Source organism: Taudactylus pleione, unplaced genomic scaffold (genome assembly GCF_031769625.1).
Source record: "Taudactylus pleione unplaced genomic scaffold, aTauple2 ptg000535l, whole genome shotgun sequence".
In the NCBI taxonomy this organism is placed as follows: domain Eukaryota; kingdom Metazoa; phylum Chordata; class Amphibia; order Anura; family Myobatrachidae; genus Taudactylus; species Taudactylus pleione.
In genome coordinates, this window is record NW_028284937.1 from 10,386,093 (window position 1) to 10,392,092 (window position 6,000).

The 6,000-nt window shown below is 46.6% G+C and overlaps 1 protein-coding gene across 1 annotated transcript in view; it reads right to left on the reverse strand.

Annotated features, from left to right (window-relative positions):
* LOC148501106 (galactoside alpha-(1,2)-fucosyltransferase 2-like) overlaps positions 1 to 5,259 on the reverse strand; it is a 218,236-nt gene extending 212,977 nt beyond the window's left edge. Inside the window, exon 1 of the mRNA XM_088450954.1 lies at positions 5,199 to 5,259. The gene's annotated coding sequence lies outside the window, so the exon portion shown is untranslated. The remainder of the gene's footprint in view (positions 1 to 5,198) is intronic.
* Positions 5,260 to 6,000: the final 741 nt, after the last annotated feature.

Genomic DNA, 6,000 nt, shown 5'->3' on the forward strand with positions numbered 1-6,000 from the left:
TTCAGAATAGACTGGAAATTAGTGGAAAGGAATGTTATTGAGGTTAATAATAGCGTAGGAACAAAAAAAAATGAATTCGTGATTTTAGCTGTTTTTATGCTTTTTCCAAAAAAATACAGATCCGACACCAAAACCCAGAAGGGTGGTTTTGGCAAAACCAATCCAGATCCAAAACACGAAGAAAGATCCAAAACACAAAACATGGCCAGTGCACACCCCTAATATATATATTTATTCAGCCTCACAATACAGAACACAGCACTCAAGTTGGGACTGTCCTGCTGATGTGTAATTGATTTACTTTTAAACAATGTTTTCTATCTTCAGATGACAATTTTATTGCCTCAAATATGTCCTCCTATAACTTTTACTAATGATATGTCTGTACTCCTATTCCTATATTGCTGTACCTTCATGGCTTTCTCCTGTGCTTTTAGCCAGGTAATAAGGCACAGATGCTTTATGTACAAGCTGTGTATCAGGATAACAACAATAAAACAATTCTGCCTAAAGAAATAAATACAGAGCCAGCCAAGTACAGTACACAACATTTTTTTGTGGGTGTGGATGAAGTCAAATCTTGGCAATTGCAGCTAGCAGATACAGAGCAGCTATGTGTAACCCCACAACACATCTTTCTTTATTGGAAGCAACAAGCAGAAGCTCCATACTTACAAAATCCTTCTGCCGCACCCTGCATATGCTAAAATGATGCAATCAGATGTTATACTAATTAACGGTTTCTACAATTGCAGAGATGGGCAAAGAGATTCCGCACAGAGGGGGTGATTCAGCTTGCTAATATATAAATGCAGCAGGATGTGTATGACACCCCCTGCTACATTGTGCGATCCCAGCACTGCGACAAAGGTCGCAGGCTGGGATCGCCATCGTGACCATAGTTCGCGACAATAGATGGCGCCGGGCCACCGGCCAGCTTTGTAAATTGTGGCTTACTCAGGCTGGCCGGCTTGCGAGTCCAGGAAACTGCATCCGTAGATGCAGTTCCTGGCCTTGCCACTCCCGGAAAACGAGGCTGACACGCCCGTTACCGGGAATGACGGCCGTCCCCGCCACCACACCACCCCTTAAATGCCTCTGCCTGTCAATCAGGCAGAGGCATAGAAGGGTCTGCGTGCGATCTCGCAGGACCTGCTTTGCACATTCGCAGAACAAGTCCTGCGCACATGCGCAGATTCCTGATAATCATGCCCTGAGTGTCTGGAGTTTTATTTTCTTTCATAAACTAGAACTAAACAACAGCACCTGTGAAGTTTTCTAAAACCGAAGAGAAGCCGTTGTCTAGAAATGAGCACACACAGAAGCTAGGAGAGTAACACGGCAACAAATCTGAGCATTGTTACACACACCACGAATCATTCCATAGACAAGTTATATAAGTTTTTGATTGGATGGTATGAGTACGTGTCTGGCAGGCCTGTTTTTTCCTTGTGGAGTTCCATGAACTTTGTGTAGTAAAACCTGGTGTTTCCTCAATGGTGGGTAGAGAGTGAAACCCACCATCCTGGTGAAGGGCATCTGTGTGGACTAACATCCATTTCACATTCCACTAACACCTATTCAACAGGTTCTACCGATAGATTATACCAATATTAACCACTGGTATTTGTATGCTAATTCAAAGGTTTGGAGCCAATAAGAAAAAATCTACTGTAGTTTAGGCAAAATCTTTTGGATTTTAAGCTAATGATAGTCTTAAGAAGACCAAGAATGTTAATGCTAATGTTACATACAGTAGCAAGGATATTACTTTGTAAGTTTGTATACAGGATAAGAGCTGAAGCATTTAAATTGCAGGCTGAGGCAGCAGGATACCTGGGCACAGCCCTATCTGCAGCTGCAGACTTCTAAGTCTCACAGTTTGAGACCACGCATTGTGGTCGCCTCTATGATACAATAAATAAGCAAAATAGTTTTGTAAAACATTAAATGCCAAATATATTTTCCCTACAATAAAGTGAACAGGGCTGTTTCAGGTTTTGCTAAAATATTGTATGGGAATGAAAAGCCTGTATCTGTCAGATCTCATGCACCTAGCATGGGCTGATGCAAGTACCCATACTAATGATGACATGGGGGGGGGGGGGGGAAGGGGGAAGCACCAGCCATGGTCCAGGACACTGGTCAGTGTAGTGCGGACCGCACTCACTACACAGTAACAAACTGCCGGCGCCAGGTAGTGCACTCACATTACCTGGCGGCAGTGTGTTTGTTTTGGCAGCCAATGAGAGTCAGGCAGACTCTTATTGGCTGTTGTGTCCATTGCAGGAGCCGGGCTGGAGCTCACTCACGAGCTCCACCTTCCGGTTTCCACAGTGGGTGATGAGAGAGATGTCATGACATCTCTCCCATAGTGAAGAGCGGGCCGGGAGGACGGAGGGGGGGACAGTGGCGGGCACAGGAGCAGGCGTGGGGATTCAGGTAAGTGTTTTTTTTTGTGTGTGTGTCTTTGGGGTCTATTTACTGCGCTTTGTTAGGAGATAAAGTGAACAGAGGTAAGGTACCAGCCAATCAGATCGTACCTTACCTCCGTTCACTTTATCTGCTAACAAAGCTTAGTAAATAGACCCCTTTGTCCTTATATATGGAAGGGCTACTGCATATGGGGGCACTACTGGGGGTACTGCATAGGGGGGACTACTACTAGGGGCACTATATAAGGGGCACTACTGGGGCACTGCATAGGAGGGACTACTACTGGGGGCACTATATAAGGGGCACTGCGTAGGGGGGACTACTACTGGGGGCACTGCAAAGGGGGGAACACTACTGGGAGCACTATATAAGGGGCACTGCATAGGGGTGACTACTACTGGGGGCACTGTATAAGGAGCTGCATAGGGGGGAGCACTACTGGGTGGACTGTATAAAGGGCAGTGCATAGGGGGGGACCACTACTGGGGGCACCCTTTAAGGGGCACAGCATAGGAGTGGACCACTACTGGGGGCACTGTATAAGGGGCACTACCGGGAGCACTGCATAGGGGGGACCACTACTGGGGGCACTGCATAGGGGGACCACTATTAGTGGCACTGTATAAGGGGCATTACTGGGGGCACTGCAATGGGGGGACTACTACTGCGGGCACTATATAAAGGGCACTCCTGGGGCACTGCATAGGGGGGACTACTACTGGGGGCACTATATAAGGGTCACTGCATAGGGGGGACCACTACTGGGGGCACTGCAAAAGGGGGAACACTACTGGGGGCACTACTGGAGGCACTATATAAGGGGCACTACTGGGGGCACTGCATAGGGGGGACTACTACTGGGGGCACTGTATAAGGAACACTGCATAGGGGGGACCACTACTGGGTGCACTGTATAAAAGGCAGTGCATAGGGGAGGAACCACTACTGGGGCACCCTATAAGGGGCACAGCATAGGGGGGGACCACTACTGGGGGCAAGGTATAAGGGGCACTACTGGGAGCACTGCATAGGGGGGACCACTACTGGGGGCACTGCATAGGGGGACCACTATTAGTGGTGTTGTATAAAGGGCATTACTGGGAGCACTGTATAAGTGGTACTAATGGGGGCACTGTATAAGGGGCATGTATAGGGGTGCATTACTGGGGGCACTGTATAATGATGCACTACTGGGGGCACTACTACAGGGGGCACTGCATAAGAGGCACTGCTACTGGGGACAATGCATTAGGGGCACTACTACAGTGGGAACTGCAAGAGGGGCACTACTACTTTGGCATTAAGGTGCATATGGAATGGAATTAAATGTTCCCAGAGTGACAAGAAACAGTGGTGTGTCATGTTGACATGCCCCCATTTTCCAGCGGCCAAGCCCCTTGTGGCGTGACCATGCCCACATTTTCGGTACACGCATTTGGTGCGTGCACATAGTTGGGTGGTGGGGAATTCCATTTTTTAACTTGCCCTGGGCTCCAAATACCCTAGTTAAGCCACTGCTGGTCCCTGTTCGCACAAGATGCGGCATGCACGCCATGCACCTACTTGCGACTTCGGAACCATCGGGTGGCACATTTCAGATGCATGTGCAGTTGGATCGAGCATGGGAGATATGTCCGACTCAGAATCAGTCCCTTAGTTCCCCTGAGTGTGCATTAAGGAAATTCTTAAAGCGCACATTTAAGAATCAGATCCTATATGAGGTTCTTCAGGATCATACTATGATTTACATGGTTGTTGAATATACTGTAAAGCTGATTAAAGACTGCACAATAATGCAGCTGATCAGCAGACATTGAGGAGGGGCAACCACACGATAATCTGAGCACCTCCATACACTACACGATGTATGGAGGCAATCTCCAGTCACTGCCTGGAGTCAGCTGAACAACGATCGAGTGAATCAGACAGGTTTGATAACCAAAGCATATGATCCAGGTCGTTTTTCAGCCACTTCAGGCTAGCGAAGAGACGGCTCTTTCAGAGACTGTGTAAAGAAGTTTAGTTGCAAGGCCTAAGCAGCAGCTGCTATGGGACTCGGGAATCCTTTTGGCCACTCTGAATTTGCTGCTGAACTAATATCGCCTTCCTAAAATGACAACCTGCACCAGAGGAGTGAGAGAAAGCATGCTGGCCATACTTAGTATAGTTATATCATATTTATTATGTAGCTCTTTAATACAAAGCCTTTGACATATATGAATGTCAGTTAGTGTCTTTTATATATTTATAAGTATCTCTGGAGATGTAGTTTATCCAGCGCTCCAGACCCCCTTCTCCCAATCAACATCTTCTACTATTAATAATAATATATATTTAAAAATACAATCAATCATTACTTTAGCAGACACTAAAGCCACAGCTGAAAGTAATTTAGGAGCATAGCAACATTTTAACGTCTCATAGGGGAAAATTTAGTAAGCCTTGGAGAGAGACAATGTGGAGAGAGATAATGTACCAACCAATCAGCTCCTGTCATTTTACAGGCTGTGTGAGAAAAATGAGCCAGCAGCTGATTGGTTGGTACTTTCCAAGAATTGATACATCTCCCCCATAGAGAGAGTAAAGGGACATGTTATTGTTAACAGTATCGTCTTTGCAGGCAGCCCAGTAACACAGGTAACAAGTATATCTAGTAGTAAGGAAAACAGTTACAGGACATCTAAGCATGTCATTATGGAGAAAACACCCAAAAAGTCAGCAGCTTTTTAAAACAATGGCCTGACTAGCAAGTTGGAACATACCTGTTCTTTCCACAGAGGAGCCACACACTGAAGTAAGAGACACTTGCTATAGACAATGCTGTTAAGGCTGTCTGACTGTCTAGTCCCCTGGGTAGTGGTATAAAACTGATACTGGTTAATTAATTTTAGAATTACATGTGTGAGCAGCTCCCTCTGTCAGGCAGCATGGAAATTGCACACAAATATGTAGTGCAGAGGTTCTCAAACTCGGTCCTCAGGACCCCACACAGTTCACATTTTGCAGGTTACCCAGCAAGAGCACAGATGTATTCATTACTCACTGACACATTTTAAAACATCCACAGGTGGAGCTAATTATTTCACATGTGATTCTGTGACGAGACCTGCAAAACATGCAGTTTGGGGTCCTGAGGACCGAGTTTGAGAACATGTGATGTAGTGTACTGAGCTGACCTAACCAGTTCATTCATACCCCTTTTACACCAGAGCAAAAACCCGGGTTATTGCAGGGTTAACCCGGGTAGCTCCTTGGTGTAAGAGGGGAAAGCGTTGGATTGCCGGGTCGAGTGACCCGGCAATCCAACCCAGGTAACTTGCGTTTAACACAGGAATAACCCGTGAAATCCTACAGTGTAAACGGCGCAATACGGGTCACGTTGACCTGGATCGTGCCGCATGCCTGTCGATTGGCCAGGTTCAGTGGCGCTTGGAGATTACATCATCTCCAAGCGTCCACTTCAATGCTGGAAAAGCCAGCTTAGGTGTGAACGGCGCCAACTCAGAAATATCCTCGATCGGCGCCGGAGAAATTCCGGGTCTTTCGGTATAAAAGCAGTGTTAG